Below are 24574 nucleotides of genomic sequence, written 5' to 3' on the forward strand. Positions count from 1 at the left end.
AATACTGTATCAGTGACACTTTGCCTTCTAAATCGTTGATCCTGTACGTATAAACTGAGCTCTATAGAATAGTTTTAGTTCACAGGAAGCCTTTTATGTAACACTGGTCGAAAGCACTAATGCGGTGACGCAAAGCAAGGTACAGTTCAGCAGTCATTCAAGTCATGACTTTGTTATATTTTGAGATAGCTTTAAAATCACTTAGTCGAACAAAACTCTAAAGTACTGTAACTGCCAGGTTGCTTTATCTAATTTATGAAACAGAGGCAAAGGAAATCAACAATAACCCTCCATTTACCATTATTAGATTAGCTATTACTGAAACTGCAGAAACTATATAACCCTTTACTTTGTGTTCACTTGAATTTGGTTATTAAGCTTTGATGGAACTTTCATTTAACCAAATGCCTTTGTTTACAACAATAAGCATGTTAAATCTTTTGTGTTCTGAATTTGATATGAGCATTTTAGTACATGCCTCCTGCAAAGGCATGTTAAAGTTACAGATTCTATTCATTTGTGTTGTGTCAAACATTATCAATTCAATCTAGTTAGGGTCTTGTTTTTCTTCCTGACTTTAAGAAATGTATGTTTTTGCTGTAAGGCTTCTACTTTTTCAAGAATATAACCAGGCATTAACAAACATGAAACTACTTCTCAGAGCAGCTTCATAAAAATTGATTTTTCAAAATTAAATAAGCATCTGGTGGGCTGAAAATGCTTTATACCTGATATTTAAAAGATATTTTGACTATTGCCAAAAGAAATCAATTTCTTCATGCTGTCTCCCTTGCAGATGCCGTCATGTGCCACTGGGTTGTGTAGAGCACAGGCTCTGGAGGGAGGCAGGCTTGGATTTGCACCTCACCTCTATCACTTACTTGCCTGTGACCTTGGACTTCACCTCTTAGGGAAATCAGTTAACTCTAATCGCCCTCTCCTCAGTGTGTATTTGGGTTCATAATAGTACTTATAGTGTTTGTTATACGTGAGGGGATGCATGTAAAGAACTCAAAAACCTGATTGTTATTATAACTTGTGTTTGTGTGTCTGTGTGTGTGTCCATACTCTACATACATGTTATCAACTTGACTGAAAATTTACTGATTTTAAATCTGGTTATAATAATGGAAATGCTGTTATCCTTTCAGGACTTAATGTTCTAGTATCGTGACCATATCTAGAAGTGACATGGAGCATAGTTATCATTTTGGATCTATTCAGAGCCATTGCTTGAAAACAAGTCACTGGGAAGGTGGCTATTTCAATTGCAGAGATTGGAACCAAATTCATATTCCAAAGAAGTCTTTACTTGAAAAGAGGAACTTTATTTCAGTTCTTTTAAATTGATGTAAAAGCTGAGATAAAGAGTGTTTTAAATATGTGAAATAGAAATACATGGCCTTTCCAATAAGAAGGGCTCCTGTTGACAATTTGCTGTTGGTTTTTCGCTGACTTTATCTGTTTCTCACATCTTTTAAGCTTCTCTCTAACTGCCTTGTCCTCTCTACATTTTCCATCTTCATCTCTGTCCTTTATATCCACATTTTTGGGGTAGTGTAGATGGGTTTGGAGAAATCCACACTGTGTCACCCAGCATCCTTTAGACCAGTAATCCATACAGGAGTGATAGGAGTTCAGGCTAGGAGATCTGGTCTTTGATATTGGTTTTCAACAAATTTACACAGTTCTTATGGGGATGGAATTTTTCTCCTCATGTGTACCATCTTCTGTCTGCTTGAATAATGAGTCATAGAAAAATGAAAACTTCTTTAACTATGAAAGTTTCAGCAAGAAAAAAATGTTAGGCCTTTGGTGTTAGTACAATGCAAAATAAGATAGCATTTAAAAAGTCTCTTCTTCAGCATCATATTGACAGTGCCCCTCACTTGAGTCAGGGATTGGGGACTTACTGAGATACACCATCTGGCAGAATACGGAAGGCCAGTCTTGTGCCAACTGAAAAAGCTGCATCAGTTCCAACTCTTGTGTACTTTGCACATTATTGGATGTCTTGCAAAACGTTTATCACTTTTTAATTAGGAAGGACTAAGGGATTTTAGTACCCCAAAGAAAATGTCAGCAGCCCAAAGACAGAAAAATTATCCAGTGGATCATAAGGGGCAGTAGGTGTTTCACTTTGAGCTTGCACAGGAAACAAGGATAGTTTCATACTAGGATCTTTGTTGGGGGGCACGTATCCTTGGTCTGTCTGAGCGGAACTGGGGACCTGGTCTTTCTATTATTCTGACAGTTTCCCCAGTTTGTTTCTCTTGCAGCATGGCCAGGCCTTGAAAGCACATGCCAAGAGATCAACTCTGTTCTGCTTCTTGGCCTATCATGTAAACTGTGGCCTGTCATGTTCATTAAAATGAAAATTTGTCGAATGGAATTTGCCTGACTGGCAGAATAGTTTAAATGTCAGATGTTGTTAGGCCTGGATATAAATATTATGTTTCTATTGTTAATTAATTGCAGTGCCTCAGTACCAGTGATCCAAAATCCAATTTAGTCTGCAATAGGCCTGTGGATAAGGGCCAGAGTTAATGAATGCAGAGGGAAAAAATGTATTCAGAGTTTCCATTGTATGTCAACGTCCTCTTAGAAAAATAGCAAATTTTGGTGTGTCACTACAGTTTAAGAAGGGCAAAACAAGACAGAATTAAGACTCATTGTCTTTTGAAACCTCTCAAATGTTACTTACTGTTGCATCTATTCCACTGCTAGCCCTGAGTCTGTCCCAGCATCAGAATTCCCAAAAGATGCCTCTCTGTCCCCTTTCTGTGACTCCCCCCCACCCATTGTTTCTATCTCTTGAGTCTGTTGTTTTGTTCCCCGCTCATTTCAGACCTGTAGAACTGAGGTGTCTAGCCCCGTAATCCTGCTCAATTCTCTTTGCAGTGTTCATTTTCCTCTCTTCCACTTACCATCAACCCTTCCTTTCTCTTTCTTTTGGTCCTTTGTTTTGGTCCCCAGGCTCAACAGCCTGTCTGTCAAGTCTGCCACTGTTTGTTAAGATCATTTTGGTTCCAAATTGAGCTGGTAGCTGAATATCGCTGCTAGAACTGTCTGCATTACAAAGAGGAGCAGAAATTTTGCTGCTGGGGCCCAGACCTCAAAACTGACTGTTGTTGCAAAGCCGTGAGCCAGCAGGCGTTTGTGGCTGCCATTCTCAACCAATATTTTGTTGAGTACTTGCTGTGAGCATGGCATCTGACCCGGCCACCTCTCTGGGTTCCAAAGGCAAGTGGGTGTGCCAGGCGGAGGAGGACTAATTAAGACTTTGGAAGGCAGGACTAATGTGGTCCAATGGTCAGGGACCCTCATTTAATTCCTGGCATCCTGGTCCCTGCCAACCTCGTTCTGCCCCTGTGATTATGCCAGCTGAGAAGCAGGGAAGGGAAGATGAACTTTGGTTTGCTCTGAGTTTCCCTGTCCAGCAGTGTCTATCAGATTAAAAATGAGAGGGAAGGAGGCCAGAGAATCTTCCAGATGGAGAGTTCAGAGGAGGGCACAACCAGACTCCCTCTCGGCAGTGACGTCACTGGGCCATTCAAGCACTGGGCCAGGAGCCTGCTGCCAGACCCTGTAGTGGAGTGGAGTGGGGGCTGGCAGAACAGTCACCCTTGGCTTAGGGTGGAAGCAGATTGAAACCAGGCACATGCAGGCCACATGGTAGAGGCAGAGCATTTACCCTGAGGACTGGCAGTCTGTTTGGAGGTGGGGCCCTTCATTCTGGACTCCTCTTAAGGGTGAGTTCCCCAAATTACGTAGACAACTGCAGAAACCAAATGGGGAATTGGTGTTCTCCAACCTCTCTGTTTCTTCCTTTAGAATGAACCAGCTGTGTAAGAAAGGTGACCTTAGATAGGCTGGAGGCAGCAGTAACAGCAGTAGCCCTGCATCCTTGGATGGATGCACATGTGGACAGCAGTTCCAGGCAGCAGGGGTTTGGTGAGGATACAATGCACTGACACTCACTTGCCATACCTCGTGGTAGCACAATTTTGTAACTAGATTCCATGTTCATTGAAAAGTATCCTTATGGATACTCCAGGAACAGGGTTTTGCTCAAACGAGAACTGTTTTTTAGACTAAGGCGATCTGAGGTCTATGAAATTCTGGAATGATAACGAATGAGGCTAAACACTGAATATCTGGCTTAACCTTACTTAAAAATTGATTATTTTAATGTTACATCCATACAACCTCAGTTTCTCTCTGAGATGAACCTCTTTGTCTCAAATTCAGGTTATTAGAGTTTGGGGAGGGTTTGTGCTATTGGGAGCAGAGATGTTTGACTTGAAATGTCATCTCATTCTAAGAAAACATACTAGGGCCACGTTAGGGCATCTCTGTGCAAATGTCACGTTGTCAGAGTGTCTCCTCCTAGGATTAGACTAGCCACGGTACTTCCAGCCCTGTCTTACGGTCAGACAAAGCCACTGAGTTCCCCCACAGCCAGGGCGCCAACCTGGCCAGGGTCACGCTCCCCGAGATTTCATGGAATTTGATTTGTCTCTAACTCTCTGCATATTAAGATGCTAATTATTGGTTGACTGGTATTCTGCTCCTCAGATGTCACCTAATGATTTTCCAGGGCTCATGCTACTTGGCAAATTTATTTTTCCAATGCCTGGCAAATATTACAGCATTGAACAGGTGTGGTGAGGATGAGTTGTGTTATATTGTGTGTGTATGTGTGTGTTTGTGTGTGTCTCAGGCCACAGAAGTGTAGACTTCTGTAGAGAGATATCTTTTCATCTTAAAAAAACCTAGAGTACAAATTAAGAAAATGAGAAAGAAAGAACAAAAATAAAAAGCTAATCTCAAGTAAAGAATTTTCAATGTTTTCAATAATAGCACAAACATAATATTCCTTTAAGCAAATTTCCTTGGGTGTATGTTGACACTGGCCTAGAGGATGTAGATTCAACAAGGAGCAAGAAAGGTGTGGTCTGAATCACCACACCTATAAGAGGTTCTTTTACAGACGTTCGATGCTTTCGTTTGAAATAAAAATGAGGTGCTGGCCAAAAAAAAAAAAAAAGATGTGGTCTGTATCTTTGTTGAACTTAGGGTCTATTGGAAAGACTTTCACTTACATTTTGACAATATTGATCAGTTATCCATATGAATAACAAAACTAAGGAATATTCGGATCTCAACTCTAAATACATCAGTTTCACAAATTCTGAAAATTACTCTTTAAGAAATACATGCATATAAACTGAAATAAAATTTCTGGGAATACATCTGAGAAGTCTCAGGTTTGGGGGATCTTTTCTGTTGTTTGTTGTGAGGGTTTAAATCAGTCTGCAGATTCTCAAATAATTTCATGTGTTTAAAATATTCATTTATCATCAGGTAGTTTAACCAAGGCTATGTTTTCCAGCTGCCTGGTTTTCACGGATATGTAGAAAAAGGTTTAAGAATCTTCTCTTAGTTGAAAATTGGCTATCATTTGAAAGAATGCTGCAATAATTCGTCTGCAGCAACAGCTCACTGAGCATAGCATAAGAACAGAAATGAGGGCTGAATTTATTCACTGTCTTCATTCTTGTGTCTTGTCTTCATTCCTGAGTGAACAGACTTCTTTCCTAGGTATATACATAATTGTTAAAGACTTAAAGGTCAATAACCAGTCGCTTAATGTGGCAGTCAAGTCAGGTGAGGGCTGCAGAATGCAGCAGTGGATGCAAATCTCTCAGTTCCAGGCAATGTTGCCTTAAGGAAGGTGCAGTTGGATGGTTCCCAAAGATAGGTTTTAACTGGGGGAAGATAAATCACAGTCAAAGGAGGTTTTTATATTTGAGAAAGATGTTTGTTTAAATTCAGACCAGTATTTACCTGGAGGCTGGATAATGGAGTGAAGGGCTTGGTGTTGATAAAGGTTTTCTGGGCAGCTATGCTCTGGAAAACCACCAAGATAAATCAGTGTGTTATTGGCCTGTATTGCTCTGCCTCCGTGATTATGTCTTTTGGGAGCAGCTGAAGCCTAAACCTCTTTGGATTCATTTAAATCTAATCTGTGTCTTGCAGAAGGTCATATGAAGGTTAGAGAGTCCACCTGCTCTACAACAAAATGGGGATGAGTTAGGCATGAGGGGAACTGGGAAAAGGTATAGTGCATTGTAGCTGCAGGTGAAAATGTTTTCATGGCCAGTAGAAGTTTAGGTCTTTGGATTTTGGGGTCAAGGTAAACATGGGAAAGAGAGGACTAGTTTGAGTGGCTATTCTTGACTTTTGTCCAGAGATTAGTACTTTGGGCACTAGAGCGAGAGTTTTCTGATCCTGACCTGCTCCTACTTCAGATATCTAGCAGACATATACGGACAAATGTTTGGGTGCCAGAGGTATACACAAAGACTGTGGAATCCACTTGTGCAGCTGACTCTTGAACACGGAGGGGGTTAGGGGCGCCGAGCAGTTGAATATTTGTGTATAACTTATCATCAGCCTTCCATATGTATGTCCATATCCGAGATTCTGTGGATTCAATAACCACGAAGAGTGTAGTACATAGTTATTGAAAAATAAATCCATGTATAAGTGGACCAGTGTAGTTCAAACATCCTGTTTAAGGGTCAGCTGTGCTTGTTTATTCAACAAGTATTGACTGAATGACTATTTAGTGCTAGCATAGAGTCTGGGGCTCACAATGCCTGGGCAGGGTGAGTTTGGTTTAAGCAATAAAAGCCATAGGTTTTAAAGAGCTTAGACATTCATTAAGGTCATAAAATATAAACACAGGAGAAGGTAATAATTTAAGACAATAGCATGCATGCCTGTCACAAGGCATTCTATGATTAAGGAGACAACAAAGCTCTGTTTTAAGACCAGTCCCACCACCTGTCCCTTTACCTTTCTGGGAACGAACCTTCAGTACTGGCTACCCTTTCTTACTCTTCTGCTTTCAGCCTCTTAGTTTCAACTGGATCTGCTCATCACCTTGACACATGCTCAGGTTTTTTCTGTTTACGAACTGTACAAAGAAACCCTCTTTCAGCATTTTGTCCTCCAGTTGCTACTCTCTTTCCTCTTCTTCACACCCAAACGTGTCTAATATTGTCCTTACTGTCTTCATTTTAATGATTTCCACTTATTTCTTAACCGACTCCAAACTGAATTCTGTCTCAGTCCACAGAACAGTTCTTCGTTCAGTTCCTCAATGACGTTTACATTGTAAAAGGGGCAGAGCCGTTAGCGCGAGAGCCGTTAGCGCGAGAGCCGTTAGCGCGAGAGCCGTTAGCGCGAGAGCCGTTAGCGCGAGAGCCGTTAGCGCGAGAGCCGTTAGCGCGAGAGCCGTTAGCGCGAGAGCCGTTAGCGCGGCAGTTAGAGGTCCTGCCCAGTCAGCCTAGCGGTTGTCCTCTGGGCAGAGAGTGCGGTGAGAGGCGGGTCGCGGCCTTCTCCCCAGGCCCCTCCGGAACCCGGCCTCGGGGCCGGCAGGTGACCTGGGGGGCCCAGGGACAGGCCTAGGGCTGTGTCTGCAGAGCTCCAGAGCCCTTGCCTCGGCCGCCCACTGGCAGGGCCCAGGCCTTGAAGTAGCAGCGGACCTCTCCCCCGTCCCCACCTCTGTGACCTAATGGCAGTGGTTGCAGTCTTCATGGGTCCCAGACCATGGAGGCCTCATCAGCTGGAGTATACGGACACTGCCCTGAAGGTAACAGCTTCACCCCAGCCACCATGTTGTGACGAGAGGCACACCCCATGTAGATAGAGGCCACAAGGAGGTGTTTCAGCTGATAGCCCCAGCTGAAGTCTCAGCTAACCCTCAGCAACTGGCGGGCATTTGAGGGGATGAACCTTCAGGTGATTCCAGGCCCCAACTTGCAAGGCTCCCAGCTGAGGCCTCAGGCACTGTAGCATAGAAAAAAGTCGGCTTACTGCACCCTGTCAGGATTCTTGTTCCATAGAAACCATAAGAGATAATAAATTATTATTATGAAGTCATTAATTCTTAGGTAGTTGGCTTTGTAGCAATACGTAGCGAATGCAAATGCCTATTTTATTATTACTAACTTGTATTTTGCCTAATATTAACTTACTTCCACCAACTTTCTTTTGGTTCCTATTTGCTTGGTATATAGTTTTCTGTACTTGTCCTTTCAAAATCTCTTTCTGTTTTAGATGTGTTTCTTATAAACATCACATAGCAAGGTTTAAAAAAATCCATTTTGAAAAAATTTTATTTTGACATGCATTTAACCCACTTACTCTGATTACTGACATATTTGAACTTATTTTAAATATTTTCATTTGTGTTTTCTATTCACTGTGTTTTCCTTTGTTTTTTTCTCCATCCCATTCCAGTCTTGTATGGAAAGAGAATTGGTTGAGTTTTCTGTTCTCTAGATTGTTCCCTTCACTGGTTTGGATACTTCAGTTCTTCTGGTGATTACTCTTACGTGTTTTTAAATTGTGAAATAGAATATACATACAAAATAATTTTGAATGTGTATATCTATAGTTTAAAGAAAATAATAAACTGAACATCCAGATACCTGCCCCCAAGCCAAGAAATAGTGCATTACCATATTCCAGAATCCTCTTAGACCGTTTCCCCATTACAGTCTCCTTCCTCACTCTTAAGGTAAATATAGCCTGAATTCTGTATAAATCATTCATTCCTTTGCTTTTCTTCATAGTTTTTGCCACTTATATGTAATATTTCAAAACGAGATAGTATTTATTTTTGCCTTTTTGAACATCTTATATGCGGAATAATATATATAGTCTTTTGTGACTTGCTTCTTTTGCTTTACATCATATTTTTGAAAGGCATACATGTTGATGTGTGTAACTGATTCATTGATTTCTCAAAGCTGTGTAATATTCCATTGTAAGAATCTATAAAAATGTGTTTATTCATTGTACTGTTAATACCTGTTTCTGTTTTCAGTATTTCTTGCCATTCTAGCATTGATGCTAGAAACATTCTTGTACATGTCCCTTTTAGCATACATGAAAGGATGTCTTTGGTTATGTACATAGAGAAAGAAATGCTAGTTACCTTTAACAAGTTCATCAGTAGCTGTAATGCATATTTTTAACAACTTAGTCAGTCTCTTTTTCTCCTAAACAATTCATTCCCCCCTCCTTTATTCCATGTGATTGTGGCCAACCACTCATTTCATCTTATTTGCAAACCCTAAAAATTGGTCGTTATTGCTATTGTAGGTTTTCAACAAGCAGGGTTTAGTAATTATTATCCAATACCCATTATTTATTTTTGAATTTACTAGATTTACTGTCATACTTGTTAATTTATTTGTTCACTATTGCTTTTTGTTCCTCTTTCCTTCTGGGATCAATTCCTTATTATTCAAGTATATCTTTTAGTATTCCTTTCAGCAAAAGTAAACTACTGTGAGCAGGAAATAATATTTTTTTTTCTGAAAAATGTCCTTATTTCTCTCATTCTTGAATGATAATTGGTTTAGCATGGCTATAGATTTTTCCTTGAACTTTTTTTCACTTGGAACTTAGGACATGTCATTCCACTGCTGTCTTGCTTTTATTTTTGCTTATGACAAGTTGTTTTGCAAGGAGTCTATTTTTTCTCTCTGGTTGAATTTAAGGCTTTCTTTCTATCTCTCGTGTTCTGCGGTTTCCTTCTGTTGTATCTACCTGTAGATTTGCTTTTATTTATCGTGTTGAGGTCTTGGTATGCTTTTTCAAGAGGATTCATGTCTTTCATTCTAGAAAATTTGCATTCATTATTTTTTCATATTGGTCCCCTCCCTTTCTTTTTTTTTTTTTTTTCCCTCCCTTTCTTTTGAGCTATGTTTTGTTTAGCATTTCTTTGTGTTTGAAATAGAAACGGATACAGCTCAATCTCTATGTTGTCAGACCATAAATCTCTCAGACTTTATAAAATGTAGTATTACACTATTTTATCTAGTCTTCCCCAAATTATATTTCCCCCAACTCTATTGCAATCCACATAACACAGGGGGAAGGAGAAATTTTGATGGTGTCCTATGGAGGGGCCTTATCTCCTGCATTAATATTCCAAGATTTACATCATAGCCCACAAGTCTGGCCTTGTTCTTTGGTGGTCGTGCATCAGCGGTAATGGGTTCTATAGTGGGATAGGGGGATGTGAAGGGAAATAACCCAGTAGGGGCTAAAGCAGTTACTTAGGACATTAAAGGGAAAAAAAAAAAAAAGAAACATGGGAAAACCATGAAGTAGTTGACCATTCCCAACTACTATACCTTAAGAGATGTTAGGACCTAGCCATGAATGAGAGAAATAGGCATATTCCATTTATTTTTGACTATGGAGTCAACATATGAGTAATGTTGGACTACTATAGAATCAGCCCCTTGAAACCTTAAGTTATTACTGTTGCTTGGCAACTATAGTTTACCACATCTCCTATCATATTGACTTGTGTGTGGTCAGCACATTGTATGTTTTGGTTGCAGGGAGCTTAATTTAACATGCCTAGATTTGATTTGAAATGCCAAGTTTGACTTCCTCTGTTTTATGAGTTTCTCACTACCGAGAGAAGGCTACACTCTACCTAGAGGAAGGAGGATTGTATGTGTAAGCTTGCACACATTTACTCATAGGGGCAAGTGGTGAGGTCTGGATTGGGAGGGCCATGCACTCCATATGAATGGAATAGGCTCCCCCAAGTAAAACTCCCAGGGAAATGAAAATAGAGTGTGCAAGAAAGATGGCGCTAAAAGATGTAAGAAAATAAAATGCTCGGTCAAATCTGGTGTGCTGCATAATGTTTAATTTGATTTTCATCTCTGCACTTTATAAGCTATTTCATCTCTGCACTCCTCCGTTCTGTTGAGGAGTTCACACCCCAAAAGATTTGACTATAGATCTGGCCAGGTTTGTGTGAGTCGATTCTGGGTAGATGTGTGTGCCGTTTTCAGTTTATGACTTTGTCTTTCATTGACCTCTTGTACAGGAGGTATGAGGCACAAAGTTTTATCAGTGGTTTATTTGGCTAGCATCACATACCATGGCATATGGAAATTCTACTTAGAGACGTGGAGAGAAAACGTTTGCTGTTTTACTCGCAGATAACTCAGTGCTTTCGTTTTTATCTCTTTGTAGCTTTGAAGCTCAGCAAAGAAGGGAAATCCATTGAGAACAGTCTGTAAAGGTAAGTGTATTTATTACATGGCCTTGACAAACATTGCCTTTACAACATTGATTTTTCTTTTATTCAGAGATTTAAACACTCGGATTAAAGATACAGCTGACAGGACAACTTCCTTAACCACCTGCTTGTCCTCCCTCGTAGGCAAAAGTGCTGAGCAATAGTTAGCAGAGAGCAGGAGGAAATAAAATGATGTGCTGAGGGTAGCCAAATGCAATTGTATGCTTGCTGACTTTTGCTTTCTTCTCAGCAGTTCAGACATTCCAATGGAGCTAAATTTACTAAGATTAATGCTAGATGGAAAAAGAATGCACTCGTACCACTTCTGGTCAATAGTTAAATAAAACCAGCTGGCCAAATAAAGCATTTAAGATAAAATTCAAAGTGGCATTTCAATTGCGTTGGATGAAATTTATCATTAAAGTCAGTTGTGCCATTGTGTGGAAGAGCTAGTTTTGTAGAAAGGAGAAAGTTAGCCAGTTTGGTGTAGCTAATTTCATTCCACCCAGTCACTTTGGACGCTAAGTGAGTTAAGGAAATGAACTTCCAAGTTTGAAGCAATGGGGAAAGTACCTACTCAGCCTCCTGTGAAACATTACAATCGAGCTGCTTTTTACATGGAAAAATGTAATTGTTTCCTCTTTCCTAGGTATATTTATAAGCATACCTCTGTACAGCATTGTTCTTTGATTCATTGTTTAATTTCTGTTCTGCATGAAGTATTTTAATTTAAAGAATTCATTCTGGGGAATTATAGGGCTGCAGTTTCATCAAGAGTCTTTGGTGGCCAGGGTGAAATATGCCATAATTTTACATTTGTTTTCATCATCAATTATGTTTTTGACAATTTTAGGTTTTTTTTTTTCTGTCATTTTTATTACAGGAATCATGACCGTAACCACTTTAGTTAAAGTTGGAAAAGCCATTTTGATTTACTTTATATTTTAAGTTATTCCTAACTTTATGACAAATCTACTTCTGGAGCTGAATTTTTAATATTTATTTTGAGGGTGAAAAGGAATTTTACAGGGAAATTGGAGAAAACCCCTTTTGAATAATCAAAACATGAGCTATAAAAATATTGTTTTGGGGATTTGCTTTGGGATGATTAAACTCTGGTGCATGAAAGCTCGTTGGCTTGGAATTTTTCTGTAATGGTTGGCCACTAGTGAAGAAAAAAATATCTTAAGAAGTAGATAATTCTTATATTCAGCCATATAACTTACACATCTCTGGACCATTGAGCCACATCTTGGGATAAAGCAGTACTTGATAGCTTTTAGAAATAAATTCTCATAAACTGTTGGAGTTAGTGATGATGTAGCAGTCTTCAGAACCTTGAGATCTTTAGGTACAGTTATGGTGCTCTCATTCTTCTTGGAAAGTATTTTCACACTGGTACAGTCTATTTCCTCTACTCTTATTGAAAACCCTTTGTTATTCTGGTAATCTGGAGTCAGACATAGATTTAGTTCTGGTTTGACTTTTATGAGCTATTGGACCATGGACAAGTTATTCACCCCCTCTGTGTTTCAGTTTCCTACTTTGTGAAATGGAAATAAAACTATTTTGCTCCTAAGGTTGTGGAGCTTAAATGAATTATTATGTGTTGAGGGCTTAGAACAGGTCCTGGTCCATGATAACTACTCAGTAGATATTAGCTGTTGCTGCCCTTGTTAATATTACTGTCATCATCATCATCATCATCATCATCATCATCAGCGTTAGCATCCTTATGGATTTATTCATTAGATATTTTGAGGAGTCTGTTCTTTTTGGAAGTGTAAGGATAATGTTTCAAAAATGAGCATATTGTTACTAAAGAAGGGCAAATTCTGCTTTGGCTTTAAGAATCAAATGAAAAGATAACTTTCAGGTAATATGAGAAGTGAGGCCTTTGTAAGTAAAAAGTTGTCAGGTTGAAGTTTTGTTGGTGTCAGGGTAAACACTATCTTTGGCTGTGTGTGGGCAACTACTAATTAATATAGTCTTAAGTGAGTGATCTATTGCTACTAGTTAGATTGAGGAATTTTTGAAGAAAACCTTATTAAGTTTAGAGGAACTTCTTCCCTCTCACCTTTTTTTCCTGTCATGTATGTTTTCCCTTTTTAACTGCACTTTATTTTCTTTTGAAGTAATTACAGTAGTGGAACTGTACCCGGGGACCCTACTCAGGGCCCTACAGTCAGCGTAAGGATAGGTGCATGAACCACAAGCTTGGTTAATGGGTGCTTCTTCTTTGGAATTTGAATCTTGAGCTAAAGGATTCTCCTTTCTCCCAGTCAGCATTCTGCCCTGACAGTACCTGCCATGAGACCACTGTAGCAGTTCCCATTTCCCAGCTTCCACATCTGTCTTGGTCACTGATGGTGTTCAGCCCTTATTTTCCAGTCTTCCATGGATTTGCCGAGCCTCCAATTTCCTTCCCATAATCCTTCTTAAATTAGTCAATTGGTTTCTGTTACTTGCAATCACAGAACCCTAATAGAGTAGTTTACACGTTAGGGAGCTAAATTTGGAATAAGTGGGGTGTGTTTGGAGGTTTACAGTAAAAATACCATTCACTACTTTCTTCCATCATATTATAAGTAGCTGAACGTTTTGCAGCAGATGACATAAGGTGAAGAGTTCTCAATTATTATTTCAAAAGTGAGCTATTTTGTTGGACTCTCCACTACTCTTGTGTTTGGTAAAAAGAAGTCACTTCTGGCTGCTTCTCGAAGCTCTCAAAGGATATGTGTATATGTGGGGGTAGAGTTGGAATTGAGAAGAGAAGCAAAGAGGTCATCCTTCCAATTTCTGGAGCCCTGGTCTCTTTGTGGCATGGGTATTGTGAAGGGGCTGTGATTTCCTTCTACTTATCCCAGCATCCCAAAACAAAACTATTTAAATATTTTTATACTTTTGCCTGAATTTTTATTGCTCTTTTGAACACTTTTCTTGCCCTACTGAACACCTTCTTTTCAATGGTGTGTAAAATGTGATTGAAAACTCAGTTACTTAGGTCTGTGGCACTGCTTGTGGTTTCCCGAGAATGGAATGGGCAAATTTGCCCTATTTCCCCTTGTGTCTTGTTTGTTGACTGCTTCTCTGTTCTGTGCAGTGCCTAGAACAAAGCTGGTTTTTTCACAGGGACATCAATTTTTCACTCCTACTGTGAATAAATAGCTCGACAACATTGTATGGTGGAAAGAACCTTAGCTGAAGCATTAGGAAACATGCCTTCTAGTTTGGGCTCTGTTGCTTGCTAGCTTTATGACTCTGGGCAAGAAACCCAACTTTTCTTAAGGTCTCAGTTTTCCTCACCTGTAAAATAGGGTAACCCTTGCCTTATCTACTGCGTAGGGCTGTTTTGAGGATGACGTAAAGATAATATATGTGAAAGTGCTTAGGAAATTAAAGTGCTGTGTAATATCAATGTATTATTATTATTGTTAATATCATGCTATTTATATTTATTAAACAGATTGAAAAATCGAAGGATTATTTTATGACGCTGAATAGGAAAGGGAGGTAAATTAAAAAAACAAAAATAGAAACAAAACTCTGCATAGTGCTTGTGCTGGAATTCTCTGTTTGTGCCTCCAGCTCTCATTCCTCTGAAATGCTGTGTGTCCCAGGAGGCTGACTTATTGTCAGCATTCCCTGGGCTCCCTTGCTCTCTGGCTTTCCACTGGAGTAGCCAAAGGAAGGCACTGGGTGAAAATCGGAGAATGCAAGGTTGGAATATTATCCCCTACCTTCCTTGCAGCACTGCGGGTTGACAGTGGCTGTATTCCTCTAAGGAAGGCCACCAGGGTTGTTGTTGGGGGCCTCTCTTCTGCAGCTGCAGCTTTTTTCTACTATTTGGTAACTGCTCCTTCCTTTTGCCCCTTTAAGTTAGCAGTCTATTTCTGCTAACTCCAGGGTACTGTTGTCTCTTGGTTTCCCTTAACCCTGCCCACACCCTTCATTAAATTCCCCTCAATTACCCCAGGTGATAGTGCTGTCTTTTTTTATGCAAATTTTTAAAACATCTTTATTGGAGTATAATTGCTTTACAATGGTGTGTTAGTTGCTGCTGTATAACAAAGTAAATCAGCTATACGCATACATATATCCCCATATCTCCTCCCTCTTGGCATCTCCCTCCCGCCCTCCCTATCCCACCCCTCTAGGTGGTCACCCAGCACTGAGCTCATCTCCCTGTGCTGTGCGGCTGCTTCCCACTAGCTATCTATTTTACATTTGGTAGTGTATATATGTCCATGCCACTCTCTCCCTTCGTCCCAGCTTACCCTTCCCCCTCCCCGTGTCCTCAAGTCCATTCTCTACATCTGTGTCTTTATTCCTGTCCTGCCCCTGGGTTGTTCAGAACCTTTTTTTTTTTTCAGATTCCATATATATGTGTTAGCATACAGTATTTGTTTTTCTCTTTCTGACTTAACTTCACTGTGTATGACAGACTCTAGGTCCATCCACCTCACTACAAATAACTCAATTTCGTTTCTTTTTATGGCTGAGTAATATTCCATTGTATATAGGTGCCACATCTTCTTTATCCATTCATCTGTCGATGGACACGTAGGTTGCTTCCATGTCCTGGCTATTGTGAATAGAGCTGCAATGAACATTGTGGTACATGACTGTTTTTGAATTATGGTTTTCTCAGGGTATATGCCCAGTAGTGGGATTGCTGGGTCATATGGTACTTCTATTTTTAGTTTTTTAAGGAACCTCCATACTGTTCTCCATAGTGGCTGTATCAATTTACATCCCCACCAACAGTGCAAGAGGGTTCCCTTTTCTCCACACCCTCTCCAGCATTTATTGTTTGTAGATTTTTTGATGCTGGCCATTCTGACTCGTGTGAGGTGATACCTCATTGTAGTTTTGATTTGCATTTCTCTAATGATTAGTGATGTTGAGCCACCTTTCATGTGTTTGTTGGCAATCTGTATGTCTTCTTTGGAGAAATGTCTGTTTAGATCTTCTGCCCGTATTTGGATTGGGTTGTTTGTTTTTTTTGATATTGAGCTGCATGAGCTACTTGTATATTTTGGGGATTAATCCTTTGCCAGTTGCTTCATTTGCAAATATTTTCTCCCATTCTGAGGGTTGTCTTTTCGTCTTTTTTATGTTTTCCTTTTCTGTGCAAAAGCTTTTAAGTTTCATTAGGTCCCATTTGTTTATTTTTGGTTTTATTTCCATTTCTCTAGGAGGTGGGTCAAAAAGGATATTGCTGTGATTTATGTCAAAGAGTGTTCTTCTTATGTTTTCCTCTAAAAGTTTTATAGTGCCCGGTCTTACATTTAGGTATTTCATCCATTTTGAGTTTCTTTTTGTGTATGGTGTTAGGGAGTGTTCTAATTTCATTCTTCTACATGTAGCTGTCCAGTTTTCCCAGCACCACTTATTGAAGAGGCTGTCTTTTCTCCACTGTATATTCTTGCCTCCTTTATAAAGATAAGGTGACCATATGTGTGTGGTTTTATCTCTGGGCTTTCTATCCTGTTCCATTGATCTATATTTCTGTTTTTGTGCCAGTACCATACTGTCTGGATTACTGTAGCTTTGTAGTATAGTCTGAAGTCCGGGAACCTGATTCCTCCAGCTCCGTTTTTCTTTTTCAAGATTGCTTTGGCTCTTTGGGATCGTTTGTGTTTCCATACAAATTGTGAAATTTTTTGTTCTAGTTCTGTGAAAAATGCCATTGGTAGTTTGATAGGGATTGCATTGAATTTGTAGATTGCTTTGCATACTATAGTCATTTTCACAATGTTGATTCTTCCAATCTAAGAACATGCTATATCGCTCCATCTGTTGGTATCGTCTTTAATTTCTTTCATCAGTGTGTTATAGTTTTCTGCATAGAGGTCTTTTGTCTCCTTAGGTAGGTTTATTCCTAGGTATTTAATTCTTTTTGTTGCAATGGTAAATGGGAGTGTTTCCTTAATTTCTTTTTCAGATTTTTCATCATTAGTGTATAGGAATGCAAGAGATTTCTGTGCATTGATTTTGTATCCTGCTACTATACCAAATTCATTGATTAGCTCTAGAAGTTTTCTGGTAGCATCTTTAGGATTCTCTGTGTTTACTATCATGTCATCTGCAAACAGTGACAGCTTTACTTCTTCTTTTCTGATTTGGATTCCTTTTATTTCTTTTTTTTTTCTGACTGCCATGGCTAAAGCTTCCAAAACTATGTTGAATAATAGTGGTGAGAGTGGACAACCTTGTCTTGTTCCTGATCTTAGAGGAAATGGTTTCAGTTTTTCGCCATTGAGAATGACGTTGGCTGTGGGTTTGTCATATATGGCCTTTATTATGTTGAGGTAAGTTCTCTCTATGCCTACTTTCTGTAGGGTTTTTATCATAAATGGGTGTTGAATTTTGTCAAAAGCCCTTTCTGCATCTATTGAGGTGATCATATGGTTTTTATCCTTCAGCTTGTTAATATGGTGTGTCACATTGATTGATTTGCTTATTTTGAAGAATGCTTGCGTTCCTGGGATAAAGCCCACTTGATCATGGTGTATGATCCTTTTAATGTGCTGTTGGATTCTGTTTGCTAGTATTTTGTTGAGGATTTTTGCATCTGTGTTCATCAGTGATATTGGTCTGTAGTTTTCTTTTTTTGTGACATCTTTGTCTGGTTTTGGTATCAGGGTGATGGTGGCCTCGTAGAAGGAGTTTGGGAGTGTTCCTCCCTCTGCTATATTTTGCAAGACTCTGAGAAGGATAGGTGTTAGCTCTCCTCTAAATGTTTGATAGAATTTGCCTGTGAAGCCATCTGGTCCTGGGCTTTTGTTTGTTGGAAGATTTTTAATCACAGTTTGAATTTCAGTGCTTGTGATGGGTCTGTTCATATTTTCTATTTCTTTCTGGTTCAGTCTCGGAAGGTTGTGCATTTCTAAGAATTTGTCCATTTCTTCCAGGTTGTCCATTTTATTGGCATAGAGTCGCTTGTAGTAGTCTCTCATGATTGTTTGTATTTCTGCAGTGTCAGTTGGTACTTCCCCTTTTTCATTTCTAATTCTATTGATTTGAGTCTTCTCCCTTTTTTCTTGATGAGTCTGGCTAATGGTTTATCAATTTTGTTTATCTTCTCAAAGAACCAGCTTTTAATTTTGTTGATCTTTGTTATCGTTTCCTTCATTTGTTTTTCATTTATTTCTGATCTGATCTGTATGATTCTTTCCTTCTGCTAACTTTGGGGTTTTTTTGTTCTTCTTTCTCCGATTGCTTTAAGTGTAAGGTTAGGTTGTTTATTTGAGATGTTTCTTGTTTCTTAAGGTAGGATTGTATTGCTATAAACTTCCCTCTTAGAACTGGTTTTGCTGCATCCCATAGGTTTTGCGTCGTCTTGTTTTCATTGTCATGTGTTTCTAGGTATTTTTTGATTTCCTCTTTGATTTCTTCAGTGATCTCTTGGTTATTAAGTAGTGTATTGTTTGGCCTACATGTGTTTGTATTTTTTACAGATTTTTTCCTGTAATTGATATCTAGTCTCATAGCCTTGTGGTCAGAAAAGATACTTGATACGATTTCAATTTTCTTAAATTTACCAAGGCTTGACTTGTGACCCAAGATACGATCTATCCTGGAGAATTTTCCATGATCACTAGAGAAGAATGTGTATTCTGTTGTTTTTGGATGGAATGTCCTATAAATATCATTTAAGTCCACCTTGTTTAATGTATCATTTAAAGCTTCTGTTTCCTTATTAATTTTCGTTTTGGATGATCTGTCCATTGGTGAAAGTGGGGTGTTAAAGTCCCCTACTATGATTGTGTTACTATCGATTTCCCCTTTTATGGCTGTTAGTATTTGCCTTATGTATTGAGGTGCTCCTATGTTGGGTGCATAAATATTTACAATTGTTATATTTTCTTCTTGGATTGATCCCTTGATCATTATATAGTGTCCTTCTTTGTCTCTTGTAATACTCTTTGTTTTAAAGTTTATTTTGCCTGATATGAGAATTGCTATTCCAGCTTTCTTTTGATTTCCATTTGCATGGAATATCTTTTTCCATCCCCTCACTTTCTGTCTGTTTGTGTCCCTAGGTCTGAAGTGGGTCTCTTGTAGACAGCACATATATGGGTCTTGTTTTTATATCCATTCAGCCAGTCTGTGTCTTTTGGTTGGAGCCTTTAATCCATTTACATTTAAGGTAATTATTGATATGTATGTTCCTGTTCCCATTTTCTTAATTGTTTTGAGTTTGTTATTGTAGGTCTTTTCCTTCTCTTGTGTTTCCTGCCTAGAGAAGTTTCTTTAGCATTTGTTTTAAAGCTGGTTTGGTGGTGCTCAATTCTCTTAGCTTTTGCCTGTCTGTAAAGGTTTTAATTTCTCCGTCAAATCTGAATGAGATCCTTGCTGGATAGAGTAATCTTTGTTGGAGGTTTTTCCCTTTCATCACTTTAAATATGTCCTGCCACTCCCTTCTGGCTTGCAGAGTTTCTGCTGAAAGATCAGCTGTTAATCTTTTGGGGATTCCCTTGTATGTTATGTGTTGTTTTTCCCTTGCTGCTTTTAATTTTTTTCATTGTATTTAATTTTTGATACTGGGATTAATATGTGTCTTGACGTGTGCCTCCTTGGATTTATCCAGTATGGGACTCTCTGTGCTTCCTGGACTTGATTGACTATTTCCTTTCCCATATTAGGGAAGTTTTCAACTATAATCTCTTCAGATATTTTCTCAGTCCCCTTCTTTTACTCTTTTTCTTCTGGGACCCCTATATTTCAAATGTTGGTGTGTTTAATGTTTTCCCAGAGGTCTCTGAGACTCCTCAATTCTTTTCATTCTTTTTTCTTTATTCTGCTCTGTGGGAGTTATTTCCATTATTTTATCTTCCAGGTCACTTATCCGTTCTTCTGCCTCAGTTTTTCTGCTATTGATTCCTTCTAGAGAATTTTTAATTTCATTTATTGTGGTGTTCATCATTTTTTGTTTGCTCTTTAGGTCTTATAGGTCCTTGTTAACTGTGTATTGTATTTTCTCTATTCTATTTCCGAGATTTTGGATCATGTTTACTATCAGTACTCTGAATTGTTTTTCAGATAGACTGCTTATTTCCTCTTCATTTGTTTGGTCTGTTGGGTTTTTACCTTGCTCCTTCATCTGCTGTGTGTTTCTCTGTCTTCTCATTTTGCTTAACTTACTGTGTTTGGGGTCTCCTTTTCGCAGGCTGCAGGTTCTTAGTTCCCGTTGTTTTTGGTGTCTGTCCCCAGTGGCTAAGGTTGTTTCAGTGCTTTGTGTAGGCTTCCTGGTAGAGGGGACTAGTGCCTGTGTTCTGGTGGATGAGGGTGGATCTTGTCTTTCTGGTGGGCAGGTCCACGTCTGGTGGTGTGTTTTGGGGTGTCTGGGGCCTTATTATGATTTTAGGCAGCCTCTCTGCTAATAGGTGGGGTTGTGTTCCTGTCTTGCTTGGCATAGCTTGTCCGGCACTGTAACTTGCTGGTCATTGAGTGGAGCTTGGTCTTAGCGTTGAGATGGAGATCTCTGGGAGAGCTTTTGCTGTTTGATATTGCGTGGAGTTGGGAGGTCTCTGGTGGACCAATGTCCTGAACTCGACTCTCTCACCTCAGAGGCACAGACCTAACACCTGGCCAGAGCATCATGTTGATAGGAAGCTCTAAAAAGTATACCAAAAAAAAACTGGACAGACAGAACCGTAGGAGAAATGGTAAAAGCAAAGCTATACAGACAAAATCATACAAAGAAGCATACACATACTCACAATAAGATATAAAGGAAAAAAATATATATATCTTTTGGGAAGTCTGAGGTCTTCTGCCAGTGTTCAGTAGGTGTTCTGTAGGAGTTGTTCCACATGTAGATATATTTCTGATGTATTTGTGGGGAGGAAGGTAATCTCCACGTCTTACTCCTCTGCCATCTTGAAGGTCTCCACCTTTTTTTTTTCCTTTTCCTTTGTGCTTCATCTAGTTTCACTTGTTCTTAGGGTGCCAAGTGCTGAGGCCTTGCAGCCGGCACTTCAGACCAGAGTTCCCCGTGCGAAGTGGCTGCACAGGACACTTCAGTTCCAAGGGGCCATGTTCCCAAGCTCTGTGCACACACTGTGCTTCAACTTCTATCTTTATATTTCTGCCATTCTCAATTCAATTCAACAAATGTCTTTCTAAGACTTAACAGTGTACCAGGGGCATAGTAAGTGTTTACTTACTATGAACTGGACATTTTGGTGGTACAGTTGGGAGTATATAAATCAGTTTTTAAAAAAGCAAGTTTTGGTAAACTGAAAAACTTTATGTTAATCCTAGTTTATAAAGACGTCCAATATTTATGCTTATGCACACCGTGAATTATCTTTTGAAGTTCATTTTTATTTTTATCAATGCAACATACCTACATTGTTTGAATAAAACAGCACTAAAAAGGAAATAGTGAAAAACTGCACACCAACCCCTTCTTCGACCTTCCTCCCTCTCTTCTGACCCCCTCCCCCAAATTGCAACTTTCAACTCTGATACTTCTGGTGTTTATCTCTATGTTTCTAAGTAACGTGCTTATACTTTTTTTCCAGGTACATCAAGTTTAGCAGTAGCTCTTTGACACTCCCACTCCTACCACTTTTGGTCCCCACAGGCTCCTAAAATAATTATATTACAATTTTTTGTTTAAATCAATATATAATATTTACATTATTATGTTATTACGATTGGTAATATTTTCTTTAACATATAACCTTTTGTCTTCCTTGGAATTAATGTATGCTTTAAAAAAAATTGCTTAGGCTCTACCTTATGAAGTAGGTAGTAATAGAATTTCCATTTTATAGATGTCGAAATTGAGGCTTAAGGCTAAGGATTTTGCCTAGAGTCATACAGCTAATAAGTGTTAGGTTTGGGGTTAGACTTCAGCTAGTCTGCCTACAAAGCCTGCATTCCTGATCATGAGATTATTTACAAACACTATCACTTAAGTTGTTATCCTAAAGGCTACATTAAAAAAACAAAACAAAAACCAGTAAAAACCAAACTTGAGTTCTTTCTTCAGAGATTCAGAATCAGTAGTTCTTGGGAGGGGACCAAAAATCTGTATTTTTAAAAGCTCCTTAAGTGATTCCATTGATCAGTAGGTTTTGAGAACTTCAGTCACCATCATCACCATCATGATCATCTACATCATCACATCCACCATCATCACCACCACCACTTCCATCAGCAGCAACAAATGACAGTCTTGTACAGTGCTCTCAGTAGCTGAGCAGAAATTGTGGTATCCATTAAAGCAGTTGCTTTTTGACCTCTTAGGTGAGCTCGCACTGGTGGGTGATTCAGGTAATGATTTATCCAGTCATTTTTAAGTTTGGCAAGTGCTTTGGGAGGAACTGTGCCCCACAGAAGTGGACAAGGTAATTTTTTTCAGCTCAGCTGGTTGTTACTTTATCTGGTATAAAGGCAATGAGGAGATTGTCCCTGTACTTAACCCTGACCTTAAAGGGACTCACTTTTTTTCTGAGAATGCCCAAAAGTGACATCTAGCGGAAATACAGAGCTCACGTAAAGGAGAAATTTTGATGTCTTTGTTCTGTTTGATTCCCATCCTCCCTCTTCCCCCAATGCTTGTGGCATTTCTTGTTTATCAGGCAGGAGAGAAGCAGTAAAATTTGGCCTGGGGTTTTCTCATCCCTAGGTGTGAAATTATTTCAGAACTAAAATAATAATACTTTGCATTTCTATAGGACTTTTATTTGAAGATCTAAAAGTGTTAATAGAGCTTGCCAGCACCCTCTGAAGTAGATAAGTATTATTAGAGAAGATTTCCTCCAAGAACATTTTCACTTCATATCCCATGTGTGACTTGAAAATGCTTTTGTATTATTTGGGAATCTCAGCTTTATAAAGTGCCTTGTATATACGGCACTTCTTTTCTTTATATTCAATTTTCATTAATTCCCAGCACATTGAGGGAAATATAGTCATGTCTCATGAATGGGTGTGGCGTTATTTAGAGAAAAAATAAAGGCATTCTGTTATTGCCTTTTATTTGAATGTTTTGAAAATGTTCAGTAGTATTCACCAGCTATGGAACTGTCTATCTTACAGTTAATTTTCCTTTTTTAAGGTAGCAGGACTTGTAATATATTGAATAACTAGTGGGAACTTGGACTGATAGTGTGGTGTCCTTCGGGAGCTCATGACATGTCAAGCCAATTAAAAATACAAACCTAGTTTGCATTCTGAATTAAAGGTTTAATTTTGAAAAATTGTTTTGAATGTTGCATGAATGAATTTTAATCACACATGCATGCATACTTGGTTACATTTTTTTTACCTCTGAATTTTGGAAGTGCTGTCTCAGTGAAGTTTAGGGTTTCTGCTCACTTAGTGTCATTGATGCAAAAGTGCTGCAGGTCTTGCCTAGCACAGAACATTCAGGAAAAGGTCTTCTGATTCTTAGTCCATGCTGGTCACCCTGGGAAGCTCCTTGTCCATGCAGTATTAGGTGACCCTGCTGTGTCTATGCAAAGGACATAGACACAGGATCTTTCACTGGGGCTTCAGGGCCCCAATATTTATTTTCCCAGCATCCTCTCACAGTTCCCTTCAAAAGTCCTATCACTTCCCTAGAGTTGCTGCTAGGGAATAGGGTGCCAACCTCCACTATTTTAAGGTACTGGAAAACCTCTAGCCTCTCCCCAATAGTGGGAAAGCACAATTTTAGGTAAACAAGATCTAAGGAAACAGAACAGTTTAAATGGAACAGAGCAATCGAAATTTGTCTGTATCCCTGTCCAGAAATGCTGGTGTCTAGCACCATGAGTTCAGGCTTTTGAAAGAAAAATCTTTAGTGGGGGTTGGATTTTGAGGGTTAGAGATTTCTTCTAGTGCTTTCTGCTTTTGGACATGCCCCTAAGATAAAGGGAATTTTGACGTTCTTGAGATAAGAAAGGGAAAAATATACACAGGAGGAATAACAAAACATACCAATTGATACCTTTAAATTATGCTGCCCCAAATTCACTGCTGAGACAAGGAGATGCATCAGCATTCGTGGGGTGCTTTATGACTCTCATGATGGAGAGAGTGTGTCAAATGATCACATGGTTAATACTTTTCCTGGCATCTCAGTTGTCTTCCTTTTTGGGAAAAATTCACTTAAGACCCATCATCTGAAGGTTTGGAGGAATATGGGCAGAATTATGAATCTCTATACCATTTTTTCTGAGTCTTTTGCTCAAAGGAGGTCACATTAATTTGCTGCTAATTATGTGAAGATAGATTTATCATTGAAGATAGTTTTTGCTGCAGATAGTCAAAAGTCTACTCAAAATGGGAGTAGATAATAAGGGAATTAAAAAAAGAAGCTTCCTACCCTCTCCATGTCTACCTGCTGAGCCCCTTGGATGTCATGATTGATGGAAAGGCATTACGGAACCCTGGCTCTGAATGTGTGGAATCCAACCTCAATCCACTTTTTCCTGGTGCCAA

General features: G+C 39.1%; 1 protein-coding gene across 7 annotated transcripts in view; it reads left to right on the plus strand.

The window, feature by feature from the left end:
- Nucleotides 1–24574, plus strand: part of FHIT (fragile histidine triad diadenosine triphosphatase) — a 1491711-nt gene that overhangs the window by 24387 nt on the left and 1442750 nt on the right. For all 7 annotated transcript variants that reach the window (XM_082344847.1, XM_082344840.1, XM_082344849.1 and 4 more), the window contains exon 2: nt 11083–11131. The gene's annotated coding sequence lies outside the window, so the exon portion shown is untranslated. The remainder of the gene's footprint in view (nt 1–11082; nt 11132–24574) is intronic.

Source organism: Balaenoptera borealis (genome assembly GCF_965194805.1).
Source record: "Balaenoptera borealis genome assembly, chromosome: 12".
NCBI lineage: Eukaryota > Metazoa > Chordata > Mammalia > Artiodactyla > Balaenopteridae > Balaenoptera > Balaenoptera borealis.